Source organism: Echinops telfairi, unplaced genomic scaffold (assembly GCF_000313985.2).
Source record: "Echinops telfairi isolate 266 unplaced genomic scaffold, ASM31398v2 ScPeMD7_3533;HRSCAF=4204_0, whole genome shotgun sequence".
NCBI lineage: Eukaryota > Metazoa > Chordata > Mammalia > Afrosoricida > Tenrecidae > Echinops > Echinops telfairi.
In genome coordinates, this window is record NW_022107431.1 from 69,111,110 (window position 1) to 69,128,262 (window position 17,153).

Below are 17,153 nucleotides of genomic sequence, written 5' to 3' on the forward strand. Positions count from 1 at the left end.
CAGCATTGGGTTGGGATGTTTTCGTGATGCACATTTTCTTTACATAAAACTCTCTTATACATGAGTTGCTGTGGATTTGTGTCTCCAAAGTACCTAGACTAATACAAAGGCTGTGTGGATTCTCCTATACACATCCTGCTCTTCCTGGCATAGGATCTTGGGTAACTCTATTGCTGATTCAAGGTACCCTTTCCTAATGGGGGATGAGGCACAATATGAATTAAGATGTCAGTTCTTTCATCCTCTGAGCTCTTCTGGGCCTGTGTAAATTGGAAGCAAGTGTAGAGCATCTGGCCAGTCATGGTGTTTTTATCTTCAATGAACAGGAAAAAATCAGTCCTACAAAGCCTTGGTGCATCATCTGGTACATGGCTTGTGTGTAGAAATCAATATGAGAAGGCCAAATAATTTTATGAGGATGGGACTAGTCCTAGTCCACAACTCTTACTGGACAACCTGTGAGTTCGGCAAATCTCTCTACCTCTGTTGAAGCTGCAGACAACTGCTCTGGAGAAATCTCCTCTTGGTCTTTCCTATTATGAAAAGATCACAAGCTGAGGCCAGAATGAAGTTGACTAATTTAACAGGGTCCCCCTTTTGAGCAGGGTTCCCAATTCACTTCCAGTATGTACACATCTTGAGTCACCCCTCCTGTCATCATTCAACTCCCAAGGCCCAGCCCCGTCAACTCCTCCTTCTTGTGCTCAGCACGAGGTTGAGGCAGACAAGGAAAGTGCCTGATTCCAGCTGCACGGCCTGCACACCTGCCCTGCCATCTTTATCCAACCGCTCGCATCCCTCTGTTTAAATTCATGACGCATCATTTGAAAGTGTCAATTTTTCACAACAGTGTTATACAAGTTTACAGTAGTATGAGAACACACAAGTGTGCCATTCCTTTCAGTAGCATTCAGTATTTTATTTAACATTTTGGATATTTTATTATTTTAATTTCTTGAATTTCAAAAGATCTTAAATAATTTAATTTTGCATATTGTGGAATGTAAACTCAGAGTCATGTGTGCTTATTGTCATAGATTAAATTGTGTCCTCCAACAACATGTGCCAATGTGGCTGGGCCATGTATGACTCTCTGTAGTTTGACTATTATGCAACAACGGGTGTGGCGGTTATGTAATAAGTTCACATGATGTCACTGGGTGAGATAAACCACCAAGAGAATTAAGCAAGCCCTTAATCCTGTCTGTCCTGTTCTCATTTCCAAGGAGTCTCCCTGGAACGTGACCAGCATCGAGAGGAAAGCAAGAAGAAATCTGAAGGACCTGCTATCACCAAGAAAAAGAGCCAGGAGTGGGCTGTGTCCTTTGTTTGTCACTGCTCTGAAAAATCACAGAACCAGGGTAAGGTTTATGCCAAGAGATCTGAAGATCTCCACCAACTACTGGACCTGCACGTTCTGAAAGGTGATCAAGACCTTCCTCCTGAAGTGTGGACTCCACTGTGGAAAGTCTTCTCTAGAACTGGCAATGTAGATGTAGACTTTTACCTCCTAAGCTATGAGATAATAAATGATTTTTTTTGTTTTTCCTTAAAAAGATCTGAGTTCATTAACTCTCAGCTTCAGAACTATAGTACATTGAATGATATAATTTGTATGTACAGTTGCACATACAAATGCATTCTTTGTGAATAGCAATATTCAGCAAGCCCAACAAGACAGTCATTCCAATGTGGGGTTGGAAAAGCAAAATGGAAATTTTCAAAATGGCCCCTCTTCCATCTGGAAGTATCAAGAACATTAAGCACTTGTTCCTCCCCTCGATGGAAGAGGTGCATTCTTAGGAAACATTGCTCATCATGTGTTATACTGAGGTGCTAGCTACCTGGATGGATCAACAGCACTAACTAGATCATTTATCCATTGCAGTTGTGATATTTATCATATAACATTATAGGAGTGTTTTGTATTTTAAAGATATTTAAACATTTGTATCATTGCTGTTACTATTTTCTTTTCTTTTTTCATTTTGCAATCCATTTTGGTATATTATTACTTCAGACTTCATATTCAAAAAAACACTGAGGTTCTGTGTGACCCTCTTATTTAGCTCTCATAACACACACACACACACACACACACACCAATGCCTCACATCAAGAATAATTTCAACTTATTACCCTCTCAGTGTGCTAATGTAGCCTCATGTTGATAGGAAGTAAGATAATGCAATCAAATTGATTTCTGGGCTGATTGATGGACTGATTATTTCGATGGAAACAAGCAATACAGTCCCTTCTGGTTTAATTGATAAATGATTTAACCAGGAGAATCAATTCTCCTAGGAATTGAATAAGAGGTTTTGGTTAAGGCTTTGCATCTCTTCAGATGCTAAGAAGGAAGAAAGGCATTCTGTTGAAATGGTGAATTTAATTCCTTCAGGAAAGGAAGTAATTTAAATTACCTTCAAGTTTCAGATCTCATCTGAAACATGAATTCCTACAAATCCTTCATTGGTTTATCCTATCATAAATTTAACTAATCAACTTGGTTAGTTATCAATTTATGCTACTCACTTTTCACCTGAATTGATGTAATGATATTTTGCTAAAACAAGCAGCAGCACATGTGAATGGGGCAGTCTTCATTCGTTGGTTCAGCTACTTGTCTCACCAGAACTTTGGAATACATTTTGTTTTATTAAATGCTTCAAGAAACATCTAACTGTACATATGTCAACTACTTGGTTTTATTACATAAACATATGCCTTGCAGATGATAGATAAATAGATGATAGATTAGATAGATAGATAGATAGATAGATAGATAAGATTGAAGTTGTCTAAGAAGCCGTAGACAAGAAATCAAATGGTATTTCATTCCCAAAATTGCTACAGAAGACCACTTTTAAGTTTTAAAAAGCAAACTGTCACTTTAAGAACTAAAGTGTGCCAATGGTATTTTAAACTGGAACACACTCATGTGAAGGTTGGGAAATGGATACGGAAATCTAAAGAAGAATTGATGAATTTGAATTATGCTACTGCTGAAGCAAATTGATTATATCATGACCTGCTAGAAGAAGGAACAGATCCTTTTTGAAGAAGTACATCATGGATGCTCCTAAGAAAACATGAAGTGTTAAGACTTCATGTCATATGCTTTTATCAGGAAGGGCCAATGTCTGGGGGAGGACATCATGCTTGGCAAATTAGAGGGTCAGGAAAAAAAAAGAATAAAATCCTCAACAAGATGAACTGACACAGCAGCTGCAAAAATAGGCTCAAATATACCAATAATTATGGCAGGACAAGCAGTGTTTTCTTCTTTGGGGCATGGGGCTACTATAAGTCAGAACTGATTTGACAAATTTTAACCATCTAAATTTACTTTGTTATTTGATATGATACAGGTGATGGTTACACCACTTGTCTGGTAGTTTAGTGTACTGTGGTGACTTGTATGTTACTGTGATGCTGGAACCTATGTAACTGATATTTCAAATGCCAACAGGATCATCCAAAGTGAGCAGGTTTAAGTGGAATTTCCAGAAAAGTGGAATTTCCAGAAAATGGCCTGTTCCGCCATCAGAGGAAGGAACCACTGAAAACCGGAAGCATACAATCCGAACTTTGTCTGGTGGGGAAGTCTTAAAGGATGAAAGCAAAGCTTTTTCAGAGATTGTGCCAGAGGGTGTTCCCATTGGGTTGGAAGATACTTCAAATGTGACTGATGAAGATCTGCATCCTCGAAGGGGAGTTGACCACGAATAGAGTAAACCCTATGGGAGTGGAGACTGGGATCTTAATTTGCTGATGGGGCACGACTTAAAGAAAGAAGAAATGGCTGCAAAATCTACTAATTATTGGAACTTAGAATGTATGAAGTATGAATCTAGTAAAAGAGGAACTCATCAAAAATTACATGGAATCTTAAAAATGAATCTCTAGGTGTTAGTGAACTGAAATGGATCGTATTGGCTATTGTTAATTAGAACATCAGCGTTTACTATGCGGGGAGTGACACAATCAGCAGGAATATTACATTGTCAAAAAGGACAATTTCAAAGTCTATCTTGAAGTACAATGATATTTGTGACAGGATTATAGTTACCTACCTTCAAGGAAATCTGATACAACTATTATTTAATGTGTGCATCAAACACCAAAGCTAGTGATGCAGAAACTGAAGAATTCTACTAACATTTTCAGTCTGAAATTGATCAAACAAGTAATTAAGATTAGTTCATAATTATTGGTGATTCGAATACAAAAGTTTAAAAAGAGGAAGGAACAATAGTTGGAAATATGGTCTAGGTGATCGAAACAAAGCTGGAGTTCTCAAGATAAGATTTTGCAACTCCAACATTATTCATTGTAAAAACACAAAGGGTTACTGAGAAAAACACATGGACTTTTCCAGATGGAATACACAGAAATTATGTGAGAGAAGAGAATGGAAAAGCTCAGTATCAGCATCATGTGTGGGAAGAGATAATGGAGAATCTCAATATAAATAGCTAAAATCAGGCCAGGGACCCACTGTGGAACAGACCACCAATTGCTCATATATAAATTCAGGTTTGTGTTAGGCAGGGTTATCTCAAGAAACAAAATCTGGACACCTATAATTAGATAGATGATAGATAGATTGATAGGTAGGTTTATACAGCGAAAAGGAATATAGCAGCTAATTCATCCACAGAGCAGTACAGAGTGCTCAGTTCAACTCACTTTTGTGGAATAGTACTATACTGGAAGTCTTCCAACTCATGTGGGCTTCAATGTCCAAAGTCAAGGAAAGGACAAACAATCTGTCTGGGAAAAGTATGGCCAAAATGCCCCTTAAAGGCAAAGTTGGAGAGACTTCATCTTACATACTTTGGCCACGTTTTCAGGAAAGGCCAGTCCCTGTAGCAGGACATCATGCTGGTACAGGAGGGGGTAGCTAAAGAACGGGAAGACTGTCCAAGAGGTGGACTGACACAGGGGCTGCAACAATGAGCTCAGGCATAGGAACAAGTGTGAGGCTGGAGCAGGTCTGGACATTTTGCATTCTGTTGTACACAGGATTGCTGTGGGTTGGCACGAACTCAATGACACCTAACAATAACAGCGACTCTGAGCTGTGTCAAGTCGGCGGGGCTGAGTCTGAGTCGTCAGGTTGTTGAGGCCTAGTGATGCCCCTGGAGTGAACTAACACACTATCATCAACCCTATGATGACGCATTTTTGAGCAGCTAAGCAGGTATGAGAGTATTAGAGTGCATTCCAACCCTTTTCTCTGGTCACCGCCCTGATTCTACTGAAAGGAAGTTTTCTTTAGACTATGTGCTATTTCCTATATTCACTGTGGAAACCTTACTGTTTTTGCTACGCTAGACAATTCAATCTAAGAGTATAATTAACATTAATTATTTGTCCAAATTAGCTATATGCTAGTATTATATTTACTTTTAATTATGATGTGATACATAAAATATATTGTGTTTATAAAGAAAGTAATCTCTAACCTATTTATTTATTTATTTTATATGAACTAAGTTAATACTTTTAGGAAAGTTACAAGATTATTACAGATAATGCACAACCTTATTCAATTCTCAGCTTATATAACTAGAGTCCAACTATGAGAAGTAGAATATTCCGATTGCTTTCGTATTATTAATTATACTAAAAATTTAATTTAAGAGTTCTAGCTTTTCCACTAATTTTCTTTTTCTTATCCAGGGTTCCATCAAGGATCCTACATTGAATTTATTTGCCATATTTTCTTAACATCCAGTAGTGCATAATAGTTCTTTGTCTAGTCCTGTCTATCAAGACTCGGACACTTTTGAAGACTATTGATCAGAGGTTTTGATTAACGGGCCTCAATTCAAGTTTTTTGACATTTTGTCATGATTATTCATTGGTAATGAATTTTTGGTAAGTTTATATCAGAAAGTGATACTGTGGTTAATTTTAGTCCCTTAGTGCATGGGGTTTGTGTTACCAATAGGTCTTATGAAGGTGATGTAGATCTTGATAATTTAGGTAAGGTGATTTTTGCTGGTTTTACCAAGATAATGTGACCATTTCTCACTTTTTAATTAATAAATAATTTGGGAGGTGGACTTTGATATTATGCAAATCCTTTCACTCTTCAAAACTTCTTAAAGTTAGTATACATCGGTGAAATTTGTCTGCAAGAATTATTCTTATAGTATTTGTATAATGGTGTTTATGTTTTCCTCTTTTTTTCTACATTTATTGATTGACATTTCACTATAACAACAACAGAAAAATTTCTCTTTTCTTCTCCATTACCTTAGTAGGCAAATATGTTATAATAAACTTATTGATATGTATTATTGGGTTCTTTGTGTTACAATCCAATATTATTATTTTAGAAATATCATTCTTTCAACTTTGATCATTAGGAGTACCTTTTGGTCATGTTTTCTTTCAATAAGTTCTTTTTTTTTCTTGAATATTGCCTTCATTTCTGATACAAGCTATTCATAAACAATCTTGTGTTTTTCCTACTCTAACCTTAGATATAACCTTTTGTCCATGAAGTTCTCACTGCCTTTATTTTGGAATGGATTTTAGAAACTAAACATAAAGCTCTCACTTTGCTTATTGCAACTGGAGTGCCATTCCTTGTAATTTCTCAGTATATAGATCTGTAAAATGTGTAGATGTCAATTAGGCCTAAGCATATACAAATATATTTATTTATTCATAAATCTATCTATTGGGATTAATCTAACACTACAAGATTTATCTTAACCACCATTTTGAAATTAATTTTCCAACAGAGACCTTTATTTGATATATTCATTTGTTTATTAATTCGATGTTGCATACTATATACAAAAGTAATTTCAGAATTGCTAGCCCAATAACTCTAAAATAAATAAATTAATCAGACATATTTCATCATATGTACAAGGGGGCACCTAAAAATTCTGAAAAATGTTTCAAATATATATATATGTATATATATATTTTTTACAAAACAACCTTATCACCTTCAAAGTACTCTCCATAACACTTAATGCATTTGTCAAATCTGTGATTTCATTCTTGGAAACATTTTTCAAACTCATCTGTTTGGGTGTCTGCCAGCACCTCCCTCGTTTTTTCCTTCACCTCTTCTACTTCATCGAATCACTATCCTTTCACACCCCTCTTCATTCATGGAAATAAAAAGAAGTCACACAGAGTGAGGTCAGATGAGTAAGGTACATGGGGCAAGAGAGGCATCGCTTTTGTTGCGTGCAAAAACGGGCATACTGAGATGGCTGTGTGAGCAGGTACATTGTCATGGTGGCAAAACCAGTCCCCGATTGTCACAAACCAGGTCTTCTTTGTTGCACACTGCTACACAATCTTTTCAGAAGCACTAAATAAAATGTGATTAACAATGTGACCTGGTGGAATGAACTCTAAATGCACATTGATGGACATCCAGAACAAGGTTTGTCATCAATCAACATTTCACCATTTTATACTAGAAAACCCCTCCTACATTTGAGTTTTTCCCACGGTGCTGTCCTTTTAACGTGTCTTCAACATCACAACAGTTTTGGTGCATGTTGCCTGAGCAGGAAGAACAATTCAGGCTGTTCTCTTCAATCTTCCACCACTTTTATGAAAAATTGACCAGAAAGAAACTTCTCAGGCAACACCACTGGCCACACTAACTCGGAGTTGTTAGCTGCTTGCCTAGCAGGAAAAATGCATGCTATAAAAGCTCCATTCTGCCCAGCACAATTCCAGTGGTGTTTTCCTTTTTGTTTTTTGTACCGCTTTGTATATGCCCCCAGGTTAAAGACTTTAACAAACTCTAGTCAGGATATTGTTTCCAAAGCACTTAGGCTAGTTCTCTTCTTTCTCCATACTCTTTCGTGTAGTTATAGTATTAATTTATAGTCCAGTGAGTTTCACATGTTGGTGTTTCTACTCTATCTTGGATTGTCCTATATCCCTATTGCTTTAATTATTTACACATTTTGGGGATTTTTGAAATATTGTTTTAAGAGTGAGGGATTTTGAAACTTTAAAATTATTTTTATTTTATATATTTTTAGTGTGGTTTTAGTTTTATATCAAATTTATGAGGAAAATTTCCCAGAACTATGTATGACATGTATGTTTGCAAATAAAATGAAATAATAGTACTGATAACTTTGAAAATATTTATGACTTTATTATACACACCTTTATTTTGAATATTTTATTTATGCTATTTTAGTGCTGATCTAAAAAGACAGAAGCCAGCAAGGAATTATAATACATGGATGTCAGTAACATTTTAAGTACACCTGGAGTACTTCATCTCTTTCCCATAATATTAAGAGTGAAGAAGAAAACAAATATTAAAAAAATAGTTCAAAGCCATGTTGGAATTACAAGTAAATCCTGAAGAAATGTGCAGGGTTAAGAGTTATGTTTTGAATTCCAACAGTCACTCTTGGTATATTTTGTGCAATAAATATAATATTTCAACATTATTGGACCATGTATGCATTTGTCTCTAAAGATGTTAAAATTCTGAATAGCTTATGCAAGGGTAAAATATTTTTTTTGAGTAAAAAGATTTTAAGACATTGAAAAACATTAATAAAACTTTTTAAAAACCATTTATTATATCAACACACAACTCCAGTCCTGAAGTCCACTTTTATTACAAGAATAAACATGCATTTAAATTATACTTTGGGGTTTACTATTGAACACACAAAAAGTTGTTACAAATTCTATATATAATTAAAATGTTAACGTATGTCTTCCATTTGCACATAGGATGAATGGATTTTGTTACACAAAAGCTTATTTTTGGCATTTTTAGCTGGGGGTGGGATTCTGAAAAAATACACCAGGTATCACACAATTCCTCAATGTAAACTATGTATCACAGTGTATATACTAATTTTTAATTTATTTGTTTTAATGTTTTCAGCTTCACAAGATCTTGTTAAAGTTCTAAGTAATAAGCCTTATTTCTGTGTCACATATGGTTTTTGCTTTGTTTTGAAGGTACACTCCTCAATTTTTCTAGTGGAAAATATACTATGTACTTTTATTGTGTTTGTTTTTAATATAATTTTATTGGGGCTCTTACAGCTCTTATCACAATCCATACAACAATTGTATCAAACACATTTGTACTTATGCTGCCATCATCATTTTTTTGAAATAATTTTATTGGGAACTCATACAACTCTTATCATAATCCATCCATCCGTCCATTGTGTCAAGCACATTTGTACATTTGTTACCCTCATCATTCTCAAAACATTTGCTTTCTACCTGAGCCCTTGATATCAGCTCCTCATTTTCCCCCCTCCCTCCCCGTTTTCCCCTCCCTCATGAAACCTTGATAATTTATAGGTTATTATTTTGTCATATCTTACACTGTCTGACGTCTCCCTTCACCCACTTTTCTGTTGTCCATCCCCCAGGGAGAAGGTCATATGTAGATCCTTGTAATCAGTTCCCCCTTTGTATGGTTTTACTGGTCGCTTTGTTCTTAGATTTGTTTAAGCAATAATTATTTATTCATTTTTAAATTTTATTTCACAAGCTTTGCTTTGAAATGGGCCTGTCAAATGGTTAAAGAAAACTTGTGGTTCTTCCATTTGGTCTTTCCAAGGTACCACATTGATACCATCTTTAGATTTGTCTGAATAGCTCTCTTTACTTATATTTTTCAGTTTGGGAAAAGGCAGATGCAAATTCATACGTCAGATGCCACATAATGGTTATCAGAATACCAATAAAGGAGGCACAAAGCACCAACACTGAAGTTTTCAGACTAAATAAAGAATGCAACTAAGTAGGGCATCTGTATCTAAAATGTAATAGCTCTTCTAGTGAGCCAGTTATGATGACAGGACTCTGGCATGTCAGAAGTCGGTCAGTCATGTCACGCACTGAATGTCACCTGACTCCCTATAGCATGTCACTCTCAGTATTGACTGGCCATCAAAACCCACTTGGGAGTTATTAGAAAATACTGATATCTGGGGAGTTCTGGTGTTACAGTGGGCTCCCAAGGTCATCAGTTCAAAAGCATGAGCTGCTCTAATGGCGAAAGATGTCTTTCTACTCCTGTAAAAGTTTTACAAGCTCAGAAACCCAGAGGGCGTTCGTCTCTGTCTTTAGGGTTGCTATGAATGAGAATCAAACTTAATTGATCTTAGGTGAATCATGGGCACTGAAAATTAAAAATTCTCCCAAGCCATACTAAGTTGTGGTCAAGTATGACAACATTGCTAGTGACTTTTGACTAAGATTTTCCTGTTTCCTCATGTTTGTCCCTCAATGCACTAAATGCTTCTTCAATTACTCAGCTTCTCTTTCTCTGCTATATTTTCTCTTTGTTTCATAATGAAAGCTTCCTGCTAGAAAGAAGTTGATTGATTTCATCAGTCATAGTCAATGTTTAAGGGAACAAAACAAAAAGCATAGGCCTTATGCTCTAGGACTAGCTACAGGTTGGTCTCTGTGTGGTTTGTTTGTCTTCAGAAGGTGGTTATTGATATATTAGACTCTCTGAGCCAATAGACTTTTCTATGTTTCCAATATTTATTTACTTAGCTTTCAAATGAAAAGGTAGGCAAAATAATTTGTAGACAGTTTGTATGAATTAGGAGTCCATTTAGGACTGTGGCCTTGGTAGGCCATGATGGCTAACTCACAAGTCAATTGTTGAAACTCACCAGATGATCCAAAGGAGAAACATGGGACTAGCTGCTCTTGCGAAGACTTACAGCTTTGGAAACCCTAGATAGAGTCATGTGAATCAGAATCAATTCAAGGGTGATTGATTTGGTCTTGATTCAACTTGAAGAAAGTTAAGGTGCATTTTTTAATGGAGGAAAGGAACAGTTAAATTTTGAGAGCAATATCTTATTAAATCATCTGAAATTTAAATTACACACACACACACACACACACATGCCCTGCTTTTGATTCTCTAAGGAACCCTGCCTAACAATCTTTTAAACAATAATGTGAAAAGATTCAACATAGGTATAAAAGCCCACATATTACAAGTGCATTTTATATGCTAAAATAACTATGGATTTTCCTGATTTCATATTTTCGATTGTATTTAATACAGTTATCCTAAAATAATCTGTTCCTTTATTGGTGGGAAGATAATTTATTGTGATTCATGCATAAAGTTTTATTTTTGATCAATATTATGGACCAAGATATATCTTATTTTACTTCAGAATATTTTTTAGGATTTTATAGTATAAAAAATAAAAATGTATTGGTTCAACTGTTTGAACAGGAAATACAAAGTCATGCTGTACCTACACCACGACTTTGTAACACCAGCTTATATAAAGTCTACTGGTGGCAGGAGACAGCCTGTACCTCAGGTGAGATAGATTACGACCTCTACCTCCATCTTTCGTATTACTTTCCTAAGACTTACCATAGGATGCAAGCAGCAGACATCCCAACAACAAAGCTGTTGGTTATACTGCAAGCATTATATATGTATATGCTGGTAATAAGTTTATAATTATGTATTCATCTATCCATCCAAAACTATTTAGTGAATATTTACTAGCCCTCCCGGTGTAGTGAGCTATGCATTTCACTATAAATCACAAGGTCTGCAGTGTAAAACCGCCAGCCACTGCACAAGATGGGCCTTTTGATTCCCGGAAAGATTTATAGTCTTGGAATCTCATGAGGGTAGTTCTAGTCTTTCCTCTAGGGCTGCTGGGAGTCAGAATTACCTTGATGGCAGTGTGTGACTAACTGTCAGTGGAGGTTGGAGTACATAAGAAAACAGCACCAAGAGTTGATAGTACAGTTCAAAAATAATGCAAACAAATTAAAATGATTAATAGATAAAGAGAAAATAGAGTGATCAAAGGGTCTCTTGGTTGATGTTAGGGACCATCAAGTTGGTTCCGACTCGGGGAAATCCTGTGCACGATGGGGAAAAAATACTTCCCAGTCCTGTGTCGTCCTCACAATTTTTATGTCTGAGCGTATGGTGGCAATAACTGTGTCGATGCATCACCTTGCTAGCCTTCCTCTTTTCACTAATCCCCTGCCTTACCAAGCAGGACGTTCATTTACAGGGATTGGTTTCTCCTGATAGCAAATCAAAATTGAGAGAAAGTCTTCCCAGCCTATCTTCTAAGGAGCAGTCTGTCTGTCGGTATTCCAGTGGAGCTTTGGTTACTCTTCTGATAGTCAATATCCTTCAACAAAACCATAATTCAAAAGCACCCATTGTTCTACAGGATTCCGTATTCAATGGCCAATTTTCACTTGTATGTGACAGAATTCAAAAGATCACGAATTGTGATAAGTACACCTTAGTCCTCCAGGTGCCCCCCTTGCTCCTCAACACTTTAAAGAAGTCTTATGCAACAGATTTTCTAAATGCAGTATATCATTTGATTTCTTGACTGCTGGCTAATGTGTGTTGTTTTGGATCCTAGCAAAATGAAATCCTAGACCACTTTAAAATTGTCTCCATTGATCATGATTTTGTCTAATGTTGACTGGTTTTGTTTATATTGAGTTGCAATCCATGCTAAAGGAGAGTTTTTTGTTCTAATTGTTTTCATCAGCAGCTGCTTCAAATCCTTCTTGCTTTCAGCAAGAACTTTTGTGTCATCTCCTCAGCACCTTGGCCTCTAAGGAGTAATTTGGCTGTACTTCAAATTCAAAAATAGCCTTTAGGTATCATTTAGGCTTCACAGGTTTTTCTATTAATTTCAGAGGGGAAAAAAACAGTTCATCAGTAGAAGTGGTGAGAGGTATCAATATCTATAGTCTTCTTTTGGGTAATTAATGATTAATTTAAATTCTGTAAATAGTGGCCTTGATATACGTTGTTTCTTACAATCTCTTATAGATAGTTATGAGGAATTGTGTGTGCAACTACTAGACCACATATTTTCTTTTTTTCCAAAAGTAACCTGTTTTCTCATTTACCTTTTAATAATAGAAACACCAGTTTGGTCATGGTAACCAATTTCACCCATGCAGACATAACAAACAAACAAACAATGTTCTCTGTAATGGTGAAGTTAAAATATATGATAGATTTCCTGCCTGGATGACTTCACGGACTGGGGCATCCTGCCTGCCCCGACCACTTGCCCACTTCTCGTTTGCCAGAAGCAGAAGATAAGCCATTCTCTTGATTGTCTTGAACATATGCTATTTGTTGTCCCAATTTAGCATATATTTGATAGCAGTCACCTAAAATAACTGCTTTGAAAATTGAAATCGAAATTATTACTCTAAGGAATTCTGTTAATCAGTCACTTTAATCCTATATCCTAAAATTTAAAGGTTTCAGTTTGCATTTTATAGCATCATTGGGTAATTATTAAATATTCTTGATCTTTAACACATATTCCATCACTTTCACTGCATTTTCATGTAGAATACAGGGCAAATATATGTTGTTGGCAATGTATCTAGAGGATATCTATTTTCAATACACAAATAGCGTCTTACTGTGTAAATCCGATGTTCCCCAAATTCTGTTCCCAACCGCCTTTTTCACGACACGGTTGTTCTGGGGCTGTCACTCCCCAGCAATTTCTCCTGAACGCAAAACAGCCCAGCTGCCTCGGGCTTACCTAGAAACCTACTGTCTCTTTTGGCCTAAATAATTCCAGTTTGGTTTTATTTTTGCCACACAGAGTAGTGCTATAAGGCAATCAGAAATCTTTGGGGTCAAATGTAATACACTGGGAACAACTAAAAAACATTTAGAGGATACTGGCAGGTCACAGTGCACAACAGAACCACGGTGAGCTTTGTGTATTTACAGGGTATTTGGAAAACTGTCTTGTATTTGAATGTCAGTGAGAACTTAGTTAAGGAAAGATGATATTATTACCAAAAGCAAATCCATTATTAGACTCCCTGTCTATTCTAAGCCTGGACAAATAGAATTTCAAATTCAGATAACTATGTGTGGAATAAACATGTAGAGCATTTATAGAAATCCCCAAGTTCTCACATTGATATTTCCTTTCCCATTGTTTGTCAGCTTATGCTTAAGTCAGATTTCAGCAAAAGTTTAGACGCTTCACATCTTCACATCTATCCCAAACTCTGAAACTCTTATATAAATTGCATATCGGGGACTAATGAGAAGGGGAGAGAGCTAGGGACCTGGGTGACATCGCTCTCCAGGAAGAGCAGATGGGCTCCCCACCTGGGGAGATGTAGCACACGCTGAATTGCGATGGAGTCAGAGCTCCCCAGCAGAGACAACATTCAGAATAAGCCATGCTTGCGATTCCACGCCCTGTCTGTATTGAGGTCTGATTTCATTGTCTTTCTGAACTTTGATTGTATTACTTTTCTCTATTTCCATTTCTTGGTGATTCTATAATAATTATAAACATTTTAAAATTAGTTTATAAAATTAAAAAACATTTTTAATTTAATGACGTGAATGAAGACATTAAACTGTACATGATAGAGTCTTAAATTGAACATTTATGTAGAAATAAAATGTTCTGATTAATTGGTTTACTGATGAAACTAATGATTATCAATCGTATTCTGATGGGAAAGGCATTGTGCCTAGAATTATTAAACATGAATTGGTAGCTCAAAGAGCATGAGATCAGTTAAGATAAATTAAAAATCATTTTTGTTTCAATTCTCATTGTTAAATGTTTTCTAAAAATACATGAGACTAGTTCCTTTCCAAAGTGGAGAAATTGATTATCTGTGTCATTATAAAGATTTTTTCAGTATCGCTTGGTGACCATTTTGAGCATTAATCTTCAGCTTTCAGTAAATATACTGAGCCATTTCAAGTCAGTTACAATACCCAGAATCCTTCAGAGACGATACAACAATCTCGATCCCCCTGGAACTCAGCTGTTCAAAGTCTAGGGACATAAACCTCAGCACCATAGTCTGGAATCCTGTCATAATCTCACCCACTTTCAAGTGTTACATTCTTCAATAATATCTCTTGCTTTCCTGATAAAAGACAAATTCTTTAGAATAATTTCCAAGACAGTTCAGAACTGTTCATAAGTTTGAAAATAAAAACTTGTCTTCAGGTGGGGACTGGGAGTAGGTACGAGTAAAAAAATCTAAGATAAGCAAGGGGAAAAAGTGTGAGCTATAAATAACTACAAGATAAATGAAAACCTTTGCCCTTAGACATTCTCAAAGTGGTCTCAACAAGAGAATTGCCAGATATCATCCCAGAGCAATCACGGGTACTCTTGGGAATAAAGGAAACTTTGTGCAGTTATTCCTACAAAAATGTTATGCATAAGTTCAAAATAATCATCATTTTCTACAAATTGCTGAACAAAATCTACAGGAAAATGGCATTTCAAAACTTTATCACTAATGTATTAAATAAACAAAAGAGCTTAATAAAAATGTAGCATCCTTTCACCAAAAATATTTCAAAATGAATAAGCACTATAATGCAATTGACATTTTAGACAAAATTTGTTACACTAAATATTGGGGGACATGGCTTGTAACAAGCATAGTGAATTGAAGAAATTGGTAGGTGTTCGGTGAATGTGCTGACTTGACTTCCGTGCGCTCCCATGCAGCTGGCGCCCCTGGAGAGAGTAATTTCCAGGTCCGTCTACTGTTCTGGCAGAGGATTTTGCACAAAGCCAAACGTTAAATTTGCATGATCCTGAATTGTCCTTGTAATATCAATCAAGTTGGAAAAGATTTCTATTTCAAAACAAGCACTGTAGCAGTATTGACATTGTTTTTGCTATTCTAGGTATTTTATCAGCTCTGTGATTCACCTGCTAAAGAATGTATAACATTTATTTCATAAATATGGAAAGAAGGATAAAGATTCTAGGATTGGTTTAGGAGAATATGTGGAATCCTTTCATGTACAGGGAACTATTTCAATCAATTCAAAGGTTTCTGATGGGAATTAGGGCCATGTGACCCTGGATTAGGATGCAGATGGCACAAGAAACCTGAAGTGGGAGGGTGCCGGGTAGTACTGTCGAAGACATATGGGAACAGGAGAGGAACTGGAAACGCAAACATAGGATATCAATACCCCATCATCAAAATTTGCCTAAATTTGTTTGCATTTATTTTCAACTAAGCAGAAATAGAAAGAAGTTATTCTCAGATGTATTTTTGGCTATCACAGCTGAACATGACTGCAGTTCTGAATTGTGTTATAAATACGGATATTATTTTTGTGTTTTTACATAAACTTCATTATAAAGCTGATGCATCCTCATGAGAAGACATTAGCTGAAGAGCACATGATGGTTCAGTAATGTTACTTGAAAACAATTGCCATAGTCAGCTTCAGACATTATATATATATATATGCCCTTGACTGTCAGGGAATAGGGAAGAATTGAGCATGTGCTACAATGTACTTTAAGTTATGTAGTCCCTTCACATATGCCTACAGTTCCTGGCTAAATATGAGGATGTTTTCTTTAAATCCTTTTTAAATGCCCATTGCTTTGCACCTACAATTCATTTACTGTAAGACCAGAAACAAACAAAAAAAATGACATTATTAAAAGGTCTGAGTTGTGAACATTGTTTTACAAAAAAATAAAAGCGACACCAATATCAAACCCACCTCACTGCCATGGAGTCAACTCAGAATCACAGCACCCGACAGGGGTCTGAGTACTGCTGCTCTGCAGTTTCTCAGACTGTAAATGGATCAGGAGCAGAGAGGCTTATATTTCTCCTGCAGCTTAGCAATTCAATGTTCAACTCATACCATTACAAGCCCTCCTTAGTAAAAGATGTAGGTCACTCTAAATCAAGCTAATATATTTTAACTTAGTATCAATGAGGTTATCAGATCACCTAAAAGTGATTATAACATAAACAGAAATATCACTAATTGAAATTATTCAAACTTTAGCTTAACACGCAAAGCTTTTTCATTGAAAGTACTCTAAAGATAATGCTTGCACCAGGTTTTAAAATCATTTAAAAATATTTACTCCCAATATTTTTGGAAAATTTTAAAGAATTCCTGTATTTTAAGATGCAAATTGAATGCCATATCTACAAGCATTATGATGAAAGCAGCACCGTTTTAAAAATTAAAGTATAACCTGTTTGCTTAAGAATAAAAAGTACCTATAGCAACATGTCTGTAATTATTTTATTAGTCATTGTCATCACTGTTATTTTTTTCCAAATATATTATTTTG

The 17,153-nt window shown here is 35.9% G+C and overlaps 1 pseudogene; it reads right to left on the bottom strand.

The window, feature by feature from the left end:
* Positions 1–93: 93 nt before the first annotated feature.
* The window catches only part of LOC101656515, a 26,650-nt pseudogene continuing 9,590 nt past the window's right edge, over positions 94–17,153 (bottom strand).